General features: G+C 40.5%; 1 pseudogene; it reads right to left on the reverse strand.

Annotated features, from left to right (window-relative positions):
• Positions 1–23,283, reverse strand: part of LOC135546849 (low-density lipoprotein receptor-related protein 1B-like) — a 357,889-nt pseudogene that overhangs the window by 277,427 nt on the left and 57,179 nt on the right.

Below are 23,283 nucleotides of genomic sequence, written 5' to 3' on the forward strand. Positions count from 1 at the left end.
ACTAGACACTCTAATTTACTTGTCCTCTTGCTCAGTTGTTCACCGGGGCCTCCCACTCCTCTTTCTATTCAGGTTAGAACCAGTTTGCAGTGTTCTGTGAAGGGAGTAGTATACAGCGTTGTATGAGATCTTCAGTTTCTTGGCAATTTCTTGCATGGAATAGCCTTAATTTCTCAGAACAAGAAAAGACTGACAAGTTTCAGAAGAAAGTTATAAATTTTTTATTTTGAGCCTGTAATCAAACCCACAAATGCTGATGCTCAACTAGTCTAAAGGCCAGTTTTATTGCCTCTAATCAGAACAACAGTCTTCAGCTGTGATAACATAATTAGAAAAGGGTTCTCTAATGATCAAATAGCCCTTTAATATTAAAAACTTGGATTAGCTAACACAACGTGCCATTGGAACACAGGAGTGAAGGTTGCTGATAATGGGCCTCTATACGCCTACATAGACATCCCATTAAAAATCAGCCGTTTCCAGCTACAATAGTCATTTACAACATCAACAATATGTACACTGTATTTCTGATCAATTTGACGTTATTTTGATGGACAAAAGATGTAATTTTCTTTCAAAAACAAGGACATTTCTAAGTATCCCAATCTTTTGAATGGTAGTGTGTGTATATAGATATATATATACACATTTATCCCCCCCCCCCAAAAAAAAAAAAATATATATATGGGGGATTGGAAATGATGCAGACAATTACATTGATGGAAGAAACAATCTGCAATATTAAAGCTGATCCACCCCTGAAAAAAAGGACATTCGTTTTACAGCAGACTGTAAGACCTTTCTGTAATTTCAACAGTAAAACACTGTAGAATGCACAGTAAATATACTGCATTTTAGGAATTCTACCAACTTTTCCCTAAAACGCTATAGTAGCTTACTGACCAAATGCTGTCAGTCATGTACTGTAATTAAGAACACAGTACCATACCATATTTTTTGAGCACTAACTACCTTTTGAACAATAGTGGGTGCATGGTATTGTTGTTTCTCAGTCATTAACATTTTGAAGCAGGTCTTGTAAGAGGCTATATTTGTTGCACCTGTTGGTGAGAGTGCTGTAAGATCAGAGTGGCAGCAAATCTCAAACCTTTAACGGTTGAGTGGCTAGCCATGTCGTTTTGATCTGTTTTGCCCTGTAATCACTGTCCGATTCGAAGCCTTTCTCAAAGGTCCTGAACAGTCATTCTGATTTTCATGTAAAAATGCCATTTTAGTGACTAAAATAGCACCCATAATACAGTATTTGTTTTGGATAAAAAGGCAAAAAAATGTGAGAATAAGTACTATCTCTCATGGCTAACTACCAGGAGATTTGAACAGATGGGCTGAATGGGCGGAGAGCTAATATTCATGAGTTCACCTTGACTGCAGCTCTTTGAAATGTCAAGGAACTTGGACGCAGTGAGCAGTGTTGCAGTAAAGTAATAGCAAGCAAATCTAGGGATACACAAAACAATATTGAAATTGAATTAATGACATCAAAAAAGTTTTATTCATCTCCCGTTTGGCATGTTTCTCATAATGTGGTTCATCGCAGCACCGATGGATGTAATGACTTGACAACTGCATCTGTGTTTTGAACAACCCATCTCCTCATTTTGTTCCATGCTGGCTGAAGAACTAGCTAGCCAGTAACTAGCTAACACCAGACACAGATGAAGATCTAGCTAGCCAGTAACTAGCTAACACCAGACACAGATGAAGATCTAGCTAGCCAGTAACTAGCTAACACCAGACACAGATGAAAGGGAAAACATATAAGTATCATTGCCATGTATAAATAGGGTAAACTTGTAATCATATTTGCTTGACACCCCACAGTCACATTTTGGCACCAGTAGAGTAGCTAACAAGCTATATAATCGACCCCCCCCCCCCCCGTAAACACGCCTTCTACAATGTTGGTTAAAAGGTGGTACTTATTTAAATTAGGTAAGAGAATTTCATATGACCATTGGTGTATTAAAATGCATGTTAAGGTGATGTCACCTTATCCACTTAATTATCACACTACCTGAATCCAAGTGTTTGATATGGGGAGTGGACCAGTAACTATGATGAAACTTTATCAATGTATAAGCAACAGACATTTTTCATACTTTGGTCATCATACTTCGATCTGGTTTCATCCAAATACCATCCAATTTCATGAAAAACAGGATTTTGACTGTTCATGACCTTTAAAAAATGTACATTTGTTGATTGCTAAGCATGCAAATATGATTATTTCTAGATACATTTGAGAGGTCTAGTTGTGGCTGCAACCGGACTAGATTGTGAACAAGTCTTGGCGGAGTGCATTGCTTGACTGCTGTGAGAGTGATACATATGCACAATATCGTTCGCAAACTGCAGCCCCTCAAATGATTCCTTCTCGAGATCAAGTTTGTGGAACTGGCTGTGTATGTTTTGGTTCTACAAATCTGTGTCAATTATAACACTCAATAATCAATTAATTACATTCATTCTTGCACCATGCGATCAATTATCAGTTATGTCTTTTTCTTCTCTATGCTGCCTGCATCTAACGGTTTTCCTGCTTTTCTTAGGAGGAGGAGTATGGGACCAATATGCAGCATGGTGTCCATGTTAATATTTATTTCAACTGAACACAAAACAAAAGCACGAACGAAAACAAAACAGTTCTGTCTGGTGCAGACACAGAGACAGAAAACAACTACCCACAAACCATAGTTATAAAACAGGCTGCCTAAGTATGGTTCTCAATCAGAGACAACGATAGACAGCTGTCCCTGATTGAGAACCATACCCGGCCAAAAACAAAGAAATACAAAAACATAGAAAAAATAACAGAATGCCCACCCTCGTCACACCCTGGCCTAACCAAAATAGAGAATAAAAAGCCTCTCTATGGCCAGGGCGTGACACTGCAGCATGATCTATTTTCCCTCACACACATGGTAGACAGTTGCTGGTCAGAAAGGGAGCACGTATCTGGAGCCACTGAGCCTGAGGAGCACGTATTAATCCTGCTGTAGAATTCAATGAGCCCAGCAGTGGAGGCTCCTCGGGGGAGGAAGGGGTGGACAATCCTCCTCATTGAATTACATGTTTTATTTTAAATTGTAAAACATAAAAAAGTTATAATTTTTAGATAAAACTACAATAAATATAATCACATCACCAAATTATTGAATAAAACACTATTTTGCAAAGAAGGTCTACAGTAGCCTCAACAGCACTCTGTAGGGTAGCACCATGGTGTAAATGGAGGACAACAAGCTTCTGTCCTCCTCTGAGTCCATTGACTTCAATATAAAACCTAGGAGGCTCATGGTTCTCACTCCCTTACATAGACTTACACAGTAATTATGACAACTTCAAGAGGACGTCCTCCAGCCTATCAGAGCTCTTGCAGCATTAACTGACATGTTGTCCCCCCAAACAAATGATCAGAGAAGTCATCTAGTACTGAAAGCATAAACTACAGCTAGCTAGCACTGCAGGGTATAAAATGTGGTAGTTGACTCAAAGAGAGAGAGAGACAATAGGTGAACAGTTTTGAACATATTCATAAATTCCAAAATGAAGGAGAAGCTAGAGAGAGATATTTTGTCATTCTTTTTCACTTTCAGTTTCACTTACTTAGCTAGCAAATGTTGCTAGCCAGTTTAGCCTACTGAAACACCTTGCTCAAACAGAGGGATGCTATGTTAGCTAGCTGGCTATGACTTTCCAACACTTCTGGAACTCTTCCAATTCAAGGTAAGCTTTTGGTATTACTAATTTATTGCCACCGGTACCCGCCGGTGTAACTGCTTACTGAATGTACAGTAACATTACTGCATGATTGTAACGGGTTTACCAATGCATTAGTTCTATTAGCTATGCTGATTATGACATTCCCTTAGCTAAAATGGTGACAACAATGTAGGATGTTTGTAGAGGTTTGGCTTGGATAGTTTTTTTTTGCCTGGTTACAAACAGCTGATTTGTTGTGCATTGAAGTCCACAAGAGAAGGGAAGAGAAGGAATACAACGAGGCTGTTATGAGAGTGAACTCGGTTTACTCGTGATCATGGGTGTATTCATTCCACAATTCTGTTGAAAAACTTTTCTTAAACGGAAGCAAGTGGAGCAAAATGGGGATAAACCCACCTGAATTTGTCCAAAATAAACTGTCGTTTGCAACTGTTGGACTAATAATTACACCCTATATCAGCTAGATGCAGACAAGAGTGTGCAAGGCGGTATTGAATGTCACTGTCACCTACATTTTTTCTCTCAACCTGTGTGCACCCACGTTGGAAACTTTAATTCATAGGCTAAGTTGTTGCAACCTTTGAGTGTCATGTAGTAGCCTAAACCTATCGCTGTTACATTGACATGTGTGAATGGAATATGAATGACACTCATCCAATATGCTGTAATAGAAACAAGACAATGCCCAAGTGGGCTACCATGTTCCTTTTATTGAGGAGTGGCTTCCGCGATGGAGCACTGCAGAGATGGTTGCCCTTCTGGAAGGTTCTCCCATCTCCACAGAGGAACTCTGGAGCTCTGTAAGAGTCACCATCGGGTTCTTTGTCACCTCCCTGACCAAGGCCCTTCTCCCCTGATTGCTCAGTTTGTTCGGGCGTCCAGCTCTAGGAAAATTATTTAATACATTTTACAAAAAGGCTGTAATGTAACAAAATGTGGAAGAAGGGAAGGGGTCTGAATACATTCCGAATGCACTGTATATCATAAAATCTCTTCTTCTTTGACAGTGAAGGTGAACAGGTGGTCACGTGTCAGATGACAGAGAACGGATGAGACTGAGGCAGGAATTCCTTTAACCATAAAGTGATATATTTACTGAGTAGTCTGTGCTGCATCACAAAGGAAACAAATAACATGTATCCAATCAATTCATAATCAAAGATCAAATCATATCATTCATTATTAACATAATTTAGGGAGTTCAACAGTCCAGTTCATTAAGAAGTCAATAGTAATCATTCGTGAGTCATTTAGGCTCATAACCATTTATCATAAATCATGAAAGAATACAAGCAGTGAATGGTTATTCAATCTATAATCCCCATTAGTTTGGTATCAAAGTCGATCAGTTAGCAAACAATGACGTTTCTCATTTCACCCTTTCAATTGTCTTCATGTGTACATATAATTAATTTCATTATATATTAACCAAATCGCTTGCATAATTGGCCTATGAGGAACCGTAGGGCCATGATCATTGACAATTCACATTACACAATATGTTTGAAGCGTGCGCTCCAAGCCGCGCTCCGCGGTAATAACAATAAGCAATAACTGATGGCCCACTCCCCCGATCTCCACAGATAATTCAGATGAAAAGGTAACAGAGTCGGTGGATTTACGTGTATCCATAGACGCACATAACTTCTGGATCAGACGGAGTTAAGGAAGAGAAAGCAGCTAGATCAGGCGATGGCAATTTCCTCCTTTTATGGAGTTGAGATCTGTCGCACATTTCCACCTGACCTAATTAAAGCACCCCTGGCCCAGCTGAGTAAATGGCAATGAGTTAAAGGATTATTTCACCAACTCCATGGGCCTTTTCTACAGCCACCCCGGAAATTTAAGGCTATGCACAATACTGCCCCCTTTGGAGGAATTGCGTGCCCATAGCAAACACAAAAAAAATCTGTCCAAAATTGCTAATATATGCATATAATAACCAGCTACGGATCTGGGAACAGTTTCTGTGTGTTCAGCGTGCTGTGTTCTTTCAATGGGGCGAGTAATGGAGTAATGGAGAAAATCCCGCGAGCTTTGGCCCGTTGGCGGGCAAAATACTGAAGTGTCACGAGAATTTAGCTGCGCGTCCTGGCGCAATTGTAGACAGGGCACTCATTGTTCCAGCTCGTCTGAGAAGAGTTGCGTTCTTTTGGTTGAATCGCCAATTGTTTTGTACGTTAATAACATCCTAAAGCTTGATTCTGCACTTAGTTTAACCAGTTTAGTCGACATATAATATGTAATTTTGAAGTTTTGATGCACAACTGTGCGGGACCAGAAGTCATTTTGGGTGCATTTCAGCTGAAGCTGTTAGCATATGCTAATACAAAGACACAATCTGAAACCAAACGATGTATTGGGTAAGTTTGACTCCTTCCACAACACTCTGATCGAAGACCATCAAAGGTAAGGGAATATTTATGTTGTAATTTTGTATTTCTGTTGACTCCAACATAGCAGAGAAATATTACTTATGTCTGAGCGCCGCCTCAGAATATTGCCTAGTGAACGAATTCTGTAACGTTAAAAATAAATGTAACACAGCGGTTGCATTAAGAAGCAGTGTATCTTTCTAACTATATGTAGAACATGTATATTTAGTCAAAGTTTATGATGTGTATTGCTGTTATCTGGCGTTATCTGGCGGAGCTATTTATAATTTCTCCGGACATTTTTTAGCATTTTTTGAACATGGCGCCAATGTAAACGGAGATTTATGGATGTAAATTGCATATTATTGAAAAAAACATAAATGTACTGTGTAATATGTCCTATTACTGTCATCTGATGAAGATTTTCAAAAGGTTAGTGAATTATTTTTCATTTAATCCTGCGTTTGTGATTGTGTCTTTTGCTTGACAAAATGGCTACATATTGTATGTGTCCTAGTGGTGGTTTGATATACATATGTGCTATGTTTTTGCCGTAAAACATTTTAGAAATCTAACTCACTGGGTAGATAAACAAGGTGTTTATCTTTCATTTGAGCTATTGGACTTGTTAATGTGTGGAGGTTAAATATTTCTAAGAATATTTTTGCATTCTGTGCGCCATCTTTTGAGTTGAGCTTGGGGGGGGGGTGCCCTTGGGGAACGTGTACCGTGATGTCGTTAAATTCCACACTCCTCAAAAAAGGCTCATTGCTCCCCGTCCTCTGTCATCTCAGGGAGAGGAATTAGTCGGGCAACTGGCCAGATATATGTCCGGTTCTTCACCTGGATCTCCACTGATCTAACACGACCATCGGTCCCAGGCATGGTCTTAGTTATATGGCCCACTGGCCAGGAGGCTCGAGGCAGCTGAGAGTCCACCATCATTACTATTTGGCCAGTTTCCAGGCTGGCCATTTCTCTCCACCATTTCCCTCTGTGCTGTAGACTTGGTAGGTAATCCAGAATGAATCGGGCCCAAAAATGGTCAGCTAAGATCTGGGTGAGTCGCCACCGGCGTCTGCCTACGAGGTTGGTATCAGCATACATGGCTTGAGGAAGTGACGCATCTCGGTGTCCCATCAAGAGCATATTCGGTGTAACCGGATCGGAGTCAGCGATGTCTACAGAGACATATCCCAAGGGTTTGGAGTTCAGAATCCCTTCCATCTCTATCAGGACGGTCCTCAAGACAGTTTCAGTAACAGTTTTGTCCCCTAGTACGACTCGTAAGGCTGTCTTTACAGATTTGATCTCTCGCTCCCATGTTCCTCCAAAATGAGGAGCTCCTGGAGGGTTAAATTTGAATGAGATTTGTTGGTCCATCAGCTGATCTTGGAGGCTGAGTTCCATGGCTTGGAAGGATTCCTCCAACCTGGCTTCTCCTGCCTTGAAGTTCGTACCTCTGTCAGCCAGGATCTCGTAGGGTTTCCCCGTCGGGAGATAAACTGCCGTAGGGGCATGAGGAAGACCTCAGTATCCAAACTCTCCAGTCGGTCCAGGTGGACACATCTGGTTGTCAAACACTTGAATAGAATGCCCCAGCGCTTTTCCACACGATGACCTAGCTTGATGATCAATGGGCCAAAGCCATCTACTCCTGTTGACCAGAAGGGTGGTTTAAGGAGGCGCAAGGGGGTAAATCTGCAATTTTGGGCACCGTGGCTCCGGCCCGCCATCTTTGACATTCTACGCAGGCGTATTGGTGCTTACGAATGGCTCCTCGTCCTCCAAATATCCAGTACTTCCGCCTCATCTCCCCATAGACCCTCTCTGGCCCTGGGTGGAGAAGCCTCCATCATAACTCTTGATGAGGAGCCTGGTAAGAGGGTGTCTGGAGTCAAGGATAATTGGGTGGATAGCATCTGGGTCCAAAACCTCTGCTTGGCACAGCCTCCCTCCGACTCTGATCACTCCAAGGATTGGATCATATTCTGGGGCGAGAGAGAGAAGATGGCTGTCCTTAGCCACTTCCCTACCGGCTTTCAGAGCTTTGAACTCCTCAGGGAAGCTAACTGCTTGTGCTTGCTGGAGGAGTAGTGTCTCTGCCGCAAGGGAGGTGGGTATCGAAGCCACCCCATCTGAGGTCTGGTTTCTGGAGGCGATCAGATCCGGCAGTCTTTGGGATTGTTCTTGGTCAGGGAGAGCTGTTGCTGGATAACATGGTGAGGGAGATACCAGGACTCACTGAGTGGGTTTCCCTCTTCATGAGCGGTCACTTTTGTGACATAGCCTGCCTTCACAAGGTTATGAATCTCTCAGTTATGAACTTCAGCAAGCTCAGGATTCTTCACCAGGCGTCGCTCAGTTCCACACAGTAGTGGGGAGTACAGCCTGTGTTGTGGTTGCCAGAGGAGGATGGTTGGGCACCCGTAGCAGTGGGGTCGCATACCTATGAACGCCATACATTTCAGTGGTGGTGGTGCTCTTCTCCAGGAGGTCTAATGCATAGGAGTCATGTTTAGAACGAGTGACCTCCTGTAGCTTCCGATGGGAGAAGGTGTCCATCTTCCAGAGCATCTCAACATTCCGAAGGAGGTCAGTAGCTGCACAGGGGGATGGATCTGGATTGCTTCTGGTGAAGAGGACTTGCTGTGACTACAGCTTGGGTGGAGAGAAGTAGATGGACTGGACCTTGCACAGCCAACCCAAGGATGTATGGACAGCAATGGGCTCTCCTTCCGGTCCAGCTCGTATAGGCTCAGTCGGGGTGACGAGATGTGGGTGGTCTGACCCAATCAGGATAAGTGGCGCTACTCTGGCCAGGTTAGGAAGAGGCAATCCTCGTAGATGAGGATATTGTTTCTGTAGAACACTTACCGGGCAGGAGTGCTCTGCGAGATTCAAGGCATCTGCCGTGAAGGCATTGGTGATGTTATAGGCCACGTCCCTGTTTCCTGAAGATGAAATGCTAAAGGTCACAGCAGAGCCTTTCATTTGGATAACATCATGCACCATTCTGAGATTAAGGGTCTCGGGGGCCCCTCCAGGTTAAACTGACGGGTGGCCGCCGTGAGAATGATTGTTCTTTCTGACCCATCATCTAGAACGGCGAATGTATCAATGCTTCTCCCTTCACTTTGCAGATTGACCTTGACCACCTTCAACATGACCCTTGGAAATTGGTTCTGCTGGTTGAGGTACAGCTCCTTTGCAGCTCCTACCACGAGCATACTCTGCTCCTTCTGTGCTTGGGGAATTACATCATGTAACACGGTGAGATAGATTTCTTTACAGCGGTTGCAGGGTTTCCTCAATGTGCAGGTCTCCGCCTTATGGCTACGGGCACACTTGTAGCATCGCTCAACTGAAGTGATCCAGGCCTTCAATTGAGTTTGAATGAGTTTTATTACCCTGGGCCAATTACCAACCACAGCAAATCGTTGCTTTCATCCAGGGCCAGGCCAGTACTCAAACATCAGGTCGGGGGGCTCTCACCCAATTCCAGCTGCCACAAATGGAGGGTCTGGGACAGTAGGAGACCGGCCCAATGAGGCCACAGTGGGCTCATCAGAAGTCCCGAGTTTATCCCTCATGCAACCAGAAGAGGGAGCCAACATTATGAAACTTCTAGTAGCCTCAGCCTATGGAATTCCCAGACCCAAACTGCCATACTTTGAAAGCGGAAAGGAGAGTGAATTTGTCCTTTTGGAAATGGCATCGGAGAGCCTACTGGGTATTCACAGTCATCTGTCAGAACGCTACAAATAACAAGTACTAATGGATCAATTGCAACATTTTTCCATATTTTTACTATTTTCTACATTGAAAAATATTAGTGAAGACATCAAAACTATGAAATAACAAATATGGAATCAAGTAGCAACCAAATTTTTTTTAAACCAATCTAAATATATTTTATATTTGAGATTCTTCAAAGTAGCCACCCTTTTCTTTGATGACAGCTTTGCACACTCTTCGCATTCTCTCAACCAGCTTCATGAGGTAGTATTTTTGGAGAAGCCAGCAAATTTATTGAAAATAAAATACAGAAATATCTAATTTACACCTCTGAGCCAATGCATGTTAGAATCACCTTCGGCAGCGATTACAACTGTGAGTCTTTCTGGGCAGCTAGCTAGTGTGCGAGGCCATAATGAATGTGTCGATGTCTGCCACCTTGATTACTCAAATGTCTCTAGACCTGTGTGCACCTACGTTGTAAACTTTCATTATAGGCTAGGTTATAGCAACATCATGATGGGTATATGGAAAATGTGAGTATTATGTAGTTGCCTAAACCATCAATGTTATATTGAGCTGGGTGAATGGAATATGAATGACAGTCATCCAATAATAGAAATGTAATAGAAATGAGTCCATGTTTATAAAAGATTTCTGCGTCCTCTCTCATTTTAAACAGCACCGACCGCCACTGCCTTTACAGATAATTGTTTATGTAGTGTGCAGAGACGAGGTAGTGATAAAAAAATGTTTTAAACACTATTATTGCACACAGTGTCCATGCAACTTATTATATGACTTGTTAAGCAAATTTCTACTCCTGAAAATATTTAGGCTTGGCATTACAAAGGGGTTGAATACTTATTGACTCAAGATGTTTCAGCTTTTCATTTTTTAATTTGTAAGCATTTTTAAAAACATCATTCCACTTTGACATTATGGGGCATTGTGTGTAGGCCATTGACACAAAATGTAATTGTAATACATTTTTTATTCAGATCGTAACAAAACAAAATGTGGAAAAAGTCATGTGGTGTGAATACTTTCTGTTGGCACTGTACCACTATCCCCAACACGCCCCAACAGATCCTACACTGTAGTTTTTCTGCACTAAAATCTCTCAAATCCAAAATCTTCTCTGCTGCTGTTACTACCAATTCAAACTTCTGGGATTTCCTTTCCATCTTTAATGACAATAGCAATTAAACGCCAAGAAGTCAACCTTACTAAAGCACAAAATGTTCGGGTCACTTAGTACTGGTCTACTACTCACAGGGATCCTTTCAGGCTCCCTCACCCTTTGTCCACCATCCTCTACATTCCTCACCATATGACACTTTCTGCACTGCTTTCACCCTGGAAACATGAAATCTGTTTCACTTGTAAAGGTAATTTCTGATCCCCAACAACATGGTCACCCACACCAATGAAACACCACTTTTTTCCCCTGAAACCACACAGTCAAAATTGGAGAAAAAAACTACAACAACATTTTCAGTAACGGTTACACAAATATTTTACTTGCTACAACTGTGATATTGTCCTGTGTGGCTCAGTTGGTTGGCACTTGCAATGCCAGGTTGTGGGTTTGGGGACAAGTATGGAAATAGTGTCCACTTAAGTTTCACTGGACAAGAGTGTCCGCTGAAATGTAATTATACATTTTTATTTTATCAACCTTGGTTGAATGTACTGACTAAGTTGTTTAGGATAAGAGCGCCAGGTAAATGACCAAAATACAAATGTAAATATAAAATTGAAAACTTGCAAAGAACACTGGGTAATATGTCACTGCATGGGCAATTCCAGTAATATACTGTTAAATAGATTACAGTAATATTTTTGTGCCATAAAATGGATTACAGTAGCTGTACTGTAAAATAAGTTACAGTAATGTACTAGCTAATTACTGCCAGTAAATTACTGTACATTTTACAGGAAATGTTTTACAGTGTAGAAGAAGAAAACAAGTCAATGCTTTATATTTTCTCAACTTGAACATTAAACCCCTTAATATGTTTTTCATTCTCTACATCTCCCCATCTCATGGCCTCTGAGAAAATATGCTCCTTAAATGTATATTTGTGAGCTTATACAACTAATGGTAAACCCATAGTTATCCCTGTACTGCAATTTTCTCTGCTGAATTAATATTAATGTGTGTGAACATTAGGTTCAGTTAAGTTTATGGGTAATCATATTCAGTTTATTCCTGGTAGGAAACCAGTCACAAAACTAGCAACAGTGCAACTCTCCCCAGCTAGTTGTGCTGCTTTGTTTGCCAGTTATTGGACCATAACATAAATCAAGGCAACACCGGGTATTGTCTCACCACAAAACTCTCCCAGAGTGTTGAGATGGTTACCAGTTAAAACCTCAGAATCCTTAAATCTGTCATTATTCTAACCTGACTATGTCTACTACCACATTCCCTGGTGGCAGATATATGTTTTATTCAACTAGACAAGTCAGTTAAGAACAAATTCTTATTTACAATGACGGCCTACAGTACACCGGCCAAACCCTGAAGACGCTAGGCCAATTTTGCACCGCACTATGGGACTCCCAATCACGGCCGGTTGTAATACAGCCTGGAATCAAACCAGGGTGTCTATAGTGACCCCTCTAGCAGTGAGATGCAGTGCCTTAGACCGTTGCGCCACTCAGGGGGAAGATAGATGTGGTCAGTGGTGGAACAAACTAATAGTTCCTCTACTGAAGCTACCCAATGCTGAAAAACAAGTTTACGATGAACTAGGCCTAATCATATACCGACACCCAGAATGGTTGAACGAAGAACCAACATTGTATTGTCTATGTTTATTAATAGAAATGAAGAATACATGGCATATATGCAGATGATGTTGTTTGTAATACAGTTCTCTTCGTCTCACCTTGTTTGGCTGTGCAGGATGTTCTGTCATTCTGTAAGATGTATCCCTCTGTACAGCTGCATCTATATGAGCCGTAGGTGTTCAGGCAGGTTTGGCTACATGCTCCGTACACAGCACATTCATCATGATCTGAGCAGAAAGGGAGAGCCATTTCTAACAAATTAGGTGTGCTCAAACATGACCCAAATACATAAAGTATACTTAATGTGGCCCTCACTGTACCACCTTAGAAATGGTTACCACACAACCAAGGAACTTACGTTGGAAAGTCATTGGTTCCTGTAGTATGAAAACTGTCACTTCAGGCACTCTTTTCTACTCTTTATGCTACAGGCATATTCCTAACCTCGTAGTCATACTGTATGAGCTGTAACCAACCATGCGGAAAATAAATATATTTATAAATACTTAAAAAATACTTCATTAATATATTTTAATATATTTACATAGGACTGTGATAAATATACTTAAGTATATTTAAAATTATCTAAATTGGAACAATTAAAATATATTTCATGTTTTTAATGTCAATTTTATTTGTTTTTATTAGCATTTAAGTATATTAAATACATGTTTAGTATATTAGTTAGTATATTAGATAATGAGCAAAACAAATATACTTTCAATACACCTTAATTACATTTTATGTATAGTTCTCCTAAATTTGAAGTATACTAAAATTATATTTTAATTATAATTTAATTACTTCCTTTACAAGTAGGCATTCCAGAAATAGTCTTTCATTCATTAACCACATTTGATGTTGTAATTAGCCATGTAAAGGTTACCTTGACATACCAAATAATCTTATAAACCAATATTAACATGCTATTTGCAAAACAATTATAGCTGGGGCAGCAATTTATAAGTAACATGCATAATAACCTTTCACTCGTTGGATTTCACACTTTAGTTGTTCATATTATGGTGATAAATTAACATTTCAATAAAATGTGTAACATGTAATGTGCAATTAAAAGTAGAACATCATTTAGTTTGAAAATGAAAACATTTCAATAAGCTAAATATGACGAACAATATCTTGAATCAAAACTTCAGCTACTGAAAAGGATGCAGGGCAATATGTACATTTGTGACACATGTATTTTGAACGTATGCAATATTTTGTGGACAATTAAGTTAAATCTACTTTTTTGAAAGTATACTTCACTATATTTTCCTGAGATACAAAAAAGTATACTCTCAGGAAGCATGTTCCTCAGCTGTGCATGTTTCCTCATGTGGAATAAACAATTGCGAGTATTGCCAACTGTCTCCACTCTTCTGAACTCAAATTCAGAAAGTACTTCAGGACTCATTATTGGCACTGAAACTACAGTGCCTTACAAAAGTATTAACTTCACCGTCATTAAAGAGATATTCAATGTCTCATTTGATATTGTTACCTATCTACCAATCAATGCCATTCTTTATGAGGCTTTCAAACAGCTCCCTGGTCTTTGTAGTTGAATCTGTACTTGAAATTCAATACTTGACTGAGGACCTTACAGATGTTGTATGTATGGGGAACAGAGGAAGGATTAATCATTTAAAAATCATGCCAACCCTTATTATTTCACAAAGAGTGAGCATCTAACATAGTATGTGATTTGTTAAGCCAAATTGTACTCCTGAACTAATTGAGGCTTGACTAACCAAATTTGTACTGATCTTACAATTCTTTTTATACATCTTCCACTTTGACATAGTATTTTGAGAAAATTGTTGACCAAAACAAGTTTTACAGTTTTAACTCCACTTTGTAACACAATAAAATCTGAAGAAATCAAAGGGGTATAAATACTTTTGCAAGGCACTGTATACTTTTAGTGTACTTAATCTCCATCCGGCACAGCCAGAAGAGGACTGGCTACCTCTCAGAGCCTGGTTCCTCTCTAGGTTTCTTTCTAGGTTCCTAGGTTTCTTCCTAGGTTCCTGCTTTTCTAGGGAGTTTTTCCTTGCCACTGTGCTTCTACATCTCCATTGCTCTGCTGATGTAAAAAAAAATACATTTGATTGATTGTGTCACGCCCTGACCTGAGATATCTCTGTTTTCTTTATATTTTGTTTAGATCAGGGTGTGACTAGGGTGGGTACACTATTTTTTGTATTGTCTAGGGGTTTTGTATTGTCTAGGGTTTTTGTATGTCTAGGGTTTTGTAGGTCTTGGTGATTTGTATGTTTATGGTGGCCTGATTTGGTTCCCAATCAGAAGCAGCTGTTTATCGTTGTTGTCACGCCTTGGTCTTAGTATTTTGTGTTTTAGTTTATTAGTTGGTCAGGCCAGGGTGTGACATGGGTTTATTGTTTGTTGTATTTCTTAGTGGGGTTTTTTAGTTATTGGGATTGTGGCTGTGTGTTGCATAGGTTTGGCTGCCTGAGGCGGTTCTCAATCAGAGTCAGTTGATTCTCGTTGTCTCTGATTGGGGAACCGTATTTAGGTAGCCTGGGTTTCACTTTGTATTTCGTGGGTGATTGTTCCTGTCTCTGTGTTAGTGTTCACCAGACAGGCTGTATAGGTTTTTCACGTTCCGTTTGTTGTTTTTGTATTATTAAGTTATTCCATGTATCGTTATTTGTATCATTAAATACATGAGTAACCAACACGCTGCATTTCGGTCCGACTTTCTTGCGACAAACGAAGAACGCTGTTACAGTTGTCTCTGATTGGGGATCATATATTGGTAGCCATTTCCCTTTGGTGTTTGTGGAATCTTGTTCTATGTTTAGTTGACTGTGTGCACTATTCATATAGTGTTTAGTTTGTGCATGTTTGTTATGTTTTGCCTAGTTCTGTTTTTATTAAAGACATGTGGAACACTGTTCACGGTTGCCCTTGGTCTCATTCATACGACGAACATGACAGATTGATCACTCACAGAGTATCATAAATATATATATATACATACAAATATATATATACATACAAATATATATATATATACAAATATATATATATATATATACACATATACATACACATACATATACACATATACATACATATACATACACACACACACACACACATATATATACACACACATACACACACATATATATACACACACATACATACATACATATATACATACATATACACACACATACATATATACATATATACATACATATATACATACATATACATATATACATATATACACACATATATATACACACACATACATATACATACATATACATACATATACATACATATACATACACATACATACATACATACATACATACATACATACATACATACATACATACATACATACATACATACATACATACATACATATACATACATATACATACATATACATACAGTTGAAGTCGGAAGTTTCCATACACTTAGGTTGGAGCCATTAAAACAAATTGTTCAACCACGCCACAAATTTCTTGATAACAAACTATACTTTTGGCAAGTCGGTTAGGACATCTACTTTGTGCATGACACAAGGCATTTTTCCAACAATTGTTTATAATTTCACTTATAATTCACTGTATCACAATTCCAGTGTGTCAGAAGTTTACATAGACGAAGTCAACTGTGCCTTTAAACATCTTGGAAAATTCCAGAAAATGATGTCATGGCTTTAGAGGCTTCTCATAGGCTAATTGACATAATTTGAGTCAATTGGAGATGTACCTGTGGATGTATTTCAAGGCCTACCTTCAAACTCAGTGCCTCTGTGCTTGACAACATGGGAAAATCAAAAGACCTCAGAAGAAAATTGTAGAAAATTGTAGACCTCCACAAGTCTGGTTCATCCTTGGGAGCAATTTCCAAATGCCTGAAGGTACCACGTTCATCTGTACAAACAATAGTACGCAAGTGACCACGCAGCCATCTTACCGCTCAGGAAGGAGATGCATTCTGTCTCCTAGAGATGAACGTACTTTGGTGCGAAAAGTGAAAATCTATCTCAGAACAACAGCAAAGGACCTTGTGAAGATGCTGGAGGAAATGGGTACAAAAGTGTCTATATCCGCAGTAAAACAAGTCCTATATCGACATAACCTGAAAGGCCGCTCAGCAAGGAAGAAGCCACTGCTCCAAAACCGCCATAAAAAAAGCCAGACTACAGTTTGCAACTGCACATGGGGACAAAGATCATACTTTTTGGAGAAATGTCCTCTGGTCTGATGAAACAAAAATGGAACTGTTTGGACATAATGACCATTGTTATGTTTTGAGGGAAAAGGGGGAAGCTTGCAGCCCGAAGAACACCATCCCAACTGTGAAGCACGGGGGTGGCAGCATCATGTTGTGGGGGTACTTTGCTGTAGGAGGGACTGGTGCACTTCACAAAATAGATGGCATCACAAGGTAGGAAAATTACATGGATATATTGAAGCAACATCTCAAGACATCAGTCAGGAAGTTAAAGCGTGGTCGTAAATGGGTCTTCCAAATGGACATTGACTCCAAGCATACTTCTGAAGTTGTACCTGAACAGGAACCAAATCAGCGGAAATTCCAGAGCGCCAACTAATTGTACTCGATACAACACAAACTTTCATTAAAACTCACATGCAAGGTACTCAATTAAAGCCACAAACGTTGTGAATATAGCCAACATGTCAGATTTGTAAAATGCTTTTCGGCGAAAGCATGAGAAGATATTATCTGATAGCATGCAGCCCCCAGAAACACACAAAGGGGACCTAAACAACGAAATTAGCGTAGCCGGCGCTACCCAAAACGCAGAAATAAAATATAAAACATTCATTACCTTTGACGAGCTTCTTTGTTGGCACTCCTATATGTCCCATAAACATCACATTTGGGTCTTTTTTTTTCAATTAAATCGGTCCATATATACCCAAAATGTCCATTTATGAACACCGAGAAATCAATGGAAAAAGTCACGTTTCCGAACGCGACGTCATTTTATAAAATTCATAAAGTTGCCTATAAACTTTGACAAAACACTTCAACCTACTTCTGTAATCCAAGTTTAGGTATTAGTAAACGTTAATAAACCATCAAATTGATCACGGAGAGATCTGTATTCAATAGCTAGAAGTTTTCAAAACGAAGTCCATTTTTTCACTGACATTATTTCCGGGTGAGCACCTGAAGACAGGATGTGCTATTCAGTGATCTGACCAAGGATAAAGCAACCTGGAAATCACAACACTGGAGACATCGTGTGGAAGCTGTAGGAATTGCAAGCACAGTTCCATCATTTATGGCAAGCCATAGACAATACAAAGACTGGTGGATGCATTTTTTCTTCGTCGATTTTGTGATCAGGTTTCTGGCGATTTTGACCACGGAACTCGTTCTGTTATAGTCACAGACACCATTGAACCAGTTTCAGAAACTTCAGAGTGGTTTCTATGCACACATACTAATCATATGCATATACTATATTCCTGGCTTGAGTAGCAGGACGTTGAAATGTTGCGCGATTTTTAACAGAATGTTGAAAAAAGTAGCCCGATCTCCAACAGGCTTTAGGGACAACAAAGTCAAGGTATTGGAGTAACCTCAATCCTATAGAAAATTTGTGGCAAGAACTGAAAAAGCGTGTGTGAGCAAGGAGGCCTACAAACCTGACACAGTTACACCAGCTCTGTCAGGAGGAATGGGCCAAAATTCACCCAATTTATTGTGGGAAGCTTGTGGAAGGCTACGCAAAACATTTGACCCAAATGAAACAATTTAAATGCAATGCTACCAAATACTAATTGAGTGTATGTTAACTTCTGACCCACTGGGAATGTGATGAAAGAAATAAAAGCTGAAATAAATAATTCTCTCTACTATTATTCTGACATTTCACATTCTTAAAATAAAGTGGTGATCCTAACTGGCCTAATACAGGGATTTTTTTTACCAGGATTACATTTTTGTGTTTTTAAGTTTAATGATAGTGAACATTTAGTATACTTAAAGACTGAAAAACAAAGTGTATTGAAGGTTTATGATGGTATTTTTATAGTAAACTTTAGATATACTAGAAAAGTAGAACTATATTATAATGTTTTGTCTATTTTAGTCTGTCATTGCCATCATGAACCAAACAATGGTTACAAAACTGACCTGACCTCTGATATGTCACAGCAGCTGTCAGACTGGACTGGACTGCTACTTAAGGGGTCTGAGGGAAGAACTCCTTGCCCTGCAGACAGATGGTTCTCATTTCCAACAGGCCTCCTGCCTGCGCTAGTGATTTCAGAAGTTTGGCAGAGGGTGAAGGAGAAAAGAGAGGAGCGATAGCGTTAATGAATCCTACCTCTGCAGCTTGTCCCATCCTCGCTGACCTCAAAGCCGTCAGCGCAGAAACAGAAGGTGCCGTTTCTCGTCATGACACAGCCGTAGCGGCAACGCAGCTCATGGCAGGCTGACAGCAGCTCTGATAGAGAGAGAGAGAAAATCAATAGGTATGTTGCGCAACAGTTACTGTCAGTCTCTGGGAAATGCAAAATGGTTGGGAACACAGCCGCTCATGTAACTGCTAACTCTAAAAACTTTAGTAGATATTCTCTCTGCAGACAGCCTTCTTACAATCTCAGAGAAATCACGGAAGCTAATAGAGGAGATGAAAAAGGATCAAAGTACAATAGTTTTCCATTTACAGACTAAACCTGCATGTACTGTGCTGCACTCAATTATACCAATAATTGAAGCAGAGTACCCTAAGTTTATTGTAGTCGTCAAGGACCAGTGCTACCAATTAATAACTTGAATTTAGAACCCTGCTCACAGTATAGAACAAATACTATATGCAAGAACGTCCCATAGAGCCTATATCTCCTTTTTCTGTAGCGTGAGGCAGCTTGATGTACAAGTACATCCCCAGGACAGGCCAGGATGCTAGTCTATCGCAAGTAAAGCAGTCTAAAATGACTTTGTGGGACTTACAACTGTCACACCCTGACCATAGTTTGCTTTGTATGTTTCTATGTTTTGTTTGGTCAGGGTGTGATCTGAGTGGGCATTCTATGTTGTGTGTCTAGTTTGTCTGTTTCTGTGTTTGGCCTGATATGGTTCTCAATCAGAGGCAGGTGTTAGTCATTGTCTCTGATTGGGAACCATATTTAGGTAGCCTGTTTTGTGTTGGGTTTTGTGGGTGGTTGTCTCGTGTGTCAGTATTTGTACCACATGGGACTGTTTCGGGTTTTCATGGTTTTTGTAGTTTATTCATGTATAGTTTCTTTATTAAAGAACCATGAATCATAACCACGCTGCATTTTGGTCCTCCTCTCCTTGACATTACAACAACAAAGGAGACATCAGCCTTGTATTCTAGCACACTTTTAGTACACCTTGTATTCTAGTACACTTGTCTACTTGGAATAAAAAATTACAGCAGTTCTGAGAGGGACAACTTCTCTTGTCCCAAGCTGAGTTCATTCTATTGTACGTATGTTCTCTGTGTTACACCATTCTCTGTACAGAACAGAACAAAAGACTGGCAATTTAAGACTTGTTAGACGTTCAATGGAATAAGTGACAGAAAAGAATGAGCTTCAAAAATAGAGAAAAAAAAGTTGTAACTGTTGAAAATATGGATATGCCGCCCCTGAACATTAATTACTGTCAAATAGAAACCGTGAGGATGAAGGCTGCTCATTGATTTGACTGGTTTTCTTCTATTACCAACAACATAGCACTAGTTGGTGTTTAAAACAATCTGGGAACCTTGCGGCAGAACCAAGCAAACTCCTGACAGCATTATGCTTAGACAGGAAGACATCAGTGAGCTCAGACAATAACCAAAGCCTCAGAACATCACTATCTGTGGAGGAGAGAGCCAACAGAAATAAATTGATTTATATTGGTCTTGTTTTTAGGAAATAAAATGCATTTATAAACTGGGTGGTGAATGCTGACTGGCTGACAACTGTGGTATATCTAAACGGACACCACGAGTATGACAAACATTTATTTTGATTGCTCTAATTACATTGGTAAACAGTTTATAATAGCAATAAGGCACCTCTGGGGTTTGTGGTGTATGGCCAATGTATCACGGCTAAGGGCTGTATCTAGGCACTGCGTTGCGTTGTTCATAAGAACAGCCCTTAGCCTTGGTATATTGGCCATATACCACAAACCCCCGTATTGCCTTATTGCTTAACTATACAGAGGAAGTTGACAGTTTAAAAGTGTAGAATGCTTAATTGATTTACAGAGGCGTCAGAAGTTAATGTTTCATTATGTGTCTTTGCAGGCTGCTTGCTAACACATGAAGATGTATTGGTCAGGTGGATAGATGGCAGGTGAAAAATACAACCTGTCCGGGTGGCTGTTGGAACCTAGTACATTAACTAGTAAGGATAAAGACATCTCAGATGGATAATTTCATTTCAAAGGCATGTTTGAAATCATTATATATGAATCCCAATGCAATGCTGTATAGTACACATGAATATACACACACACTCACACATTCATACATACATGTATACTAACTCTGGGCCATAAGCACTACCCTCTGTAGTGCCTTGTGGTCAGAGGCCGAGCAATTGCCATACCAGGCAGTGATGTAACCAGTCAGGATGCTGTAGAACCTTTTGAGGACCTCAGGACCCATGCCAAATCTTTGTAGTTCCTGAGGGTGCTTTGTCATGCCCTCTTCACAACTGTCTTGGTGTGTTTGGACCATTCTAGTTTGTTGTTGATGTGGACACCAAGGAACTTGAAGCTCTCAACCTGCAGCCACATCGATGAGAATGGGGGCGTGCTCGGTCCTCTTTTTCCTGTAGTACACAATCATCCTGTAGTACAAAATTATCACAATCCGTAGTCTTGGTTACGTTGAGGGATAGGTTGTTATTCTGGCACCGCCTGGCCAGGTCTCTGACCTCCTCCCTATAGGCTGTCTCGTTGTTGTCGGTGATAAGGCCTACCACTGTTGTGTTGTCTGCAAACTTAATGATAGTGTTGGAGTCCATGCAGTCGGGGGTGAACAGGGAGTACAGGAGGGGACTGAGCACGCAACCCTGGGGGGCTCCAGTGTTGAGGATCAGCGTGGCAGATGCGTGGCTACCTACCCTTACCACCTGGGGGCGGCCCGTCAGGAAGTCCAGGATCCAGATGCAGAGGGAGGTGTTCAGTCCCAGGATCCTTAGCTTAGTGATGAGCTTTGAGGGTACTATGGTGTTGAACGCTGAGCTGTAGTCAATGAATAGTATTCTCACACAAGTGTTCCTTTTGTCCAGGTGGGAAAGGGCAGTGTGGAGTGCAATACAGATTGCATCATCTGAGGATCTGTTTGGGCGGTATGCAAATTGGTGGGTCTAGGGTTTCTGGTATAATGGTGTTGATGTGAGCCATTACCAACCTTTCAAAGCACTTCATCAAACAATACCCTATAATGACAAAGCAATAACGGGTTGTATTTGGGGAGTTTCTCCCATTCATCTCTGCAGATCCTCTCAACTCCGTCAGGTTGGATGGGGAGCATCGCTGCACAGCTATTTCAGGTCTCTCCAGTGATGTTAGATGGCTGTGGCTGGGCCACTGAAGGACATTCCGTGACTTGTCCCTAAGCCACTCCTGCATTGTCTTGGTTGTGTGCTTAGGGTCGTTGTCCTGTTGGAAGGTGAACCATAGCCCCAGTCTGAGGTCTTGAGCAGCTCTGGAGCAGGTTTTTATCAAGGATCTCTCTGTACTTTGCTCCGTTCATCTTTCTCTCGTTCCTGACTAGTCTCCCAGTCCCTGCCACTGAAAAACATCCCCACAGCATGATGCTTCTGCCACTGTGCTTCACCATAGGAATGGTGCCAGGTTTCCTCCAGATGTGGCGCTTGGCATTCAGGCCAAAAAATTATGGTTTCATCAACCAGAAGAATCTTATTTCTCATGGTCTGAAAGAGTCTTTAGGTGTTTGCAAACTCTAATCCGGCTGTCATGTATTTTGTGGCTTTTAGCCATTTTACCATAAAGGTCTGATTGGTGGAGTGCTGCAGAGATGGTTGTCCTTCTGGAAGTTTTCCCATCACCACAGAGGAACTCTGGAGCACTGTCAGAGTGGCCATCGGATTATTTGTCACCTCCCTGACCAAGGCCCTTCGACAGTGAATGCTCAGTTTGGCCGAGAGGCCAGCTCTAGGAAGAGTTTTGGTGATTCCAAACTTCTTCCATTTATGATGGAAGCCACTGTGTTCTTGGGGACCTTCAATTCTTCAGGATTTTTCTGGTACACTTCCCCAGATCTGAGGCTCGACACAATCCTGTCTTGGAGATCTACAGACAATTCCTTCGACCTCATGGCTTGGTTTTTTTCGGACATGCACTGTCAACTGTGGGATCTATATTATATTTTTTATAAAAACATTTGCAAAAATTTCGAAAAACCTGTTTTCGCTTTGTCATAATGGGGTATTCTGTGTAGATTGATGAGGGAAAAAATTATATCATCAATTTTAGAATAAGGCTGTAACGTAACACCATTTTAGAAAAAGTCAAGGGGTGTGAATACTTTCCAAATGTACCGTATTTAACTGGCAATAGCTGTATTTGACACAGACCATATCATTTATGTAACAAATACATACTT

Source organism: Oncorhynchus masou, chromosome 10 (assembly GCF_036934945.1).
Source record: "Oncorhynchus masou masou isolate Uvic2021 chromosome 10, UVic_Omas_1.1, whole genome shotgun sequence".
NCBI lineage: Eukaryota > Metazoa > Chordata > Actinopteri > Salmoniformes > Salmonidae > Oncorhynchus > Oncorhynchus masou.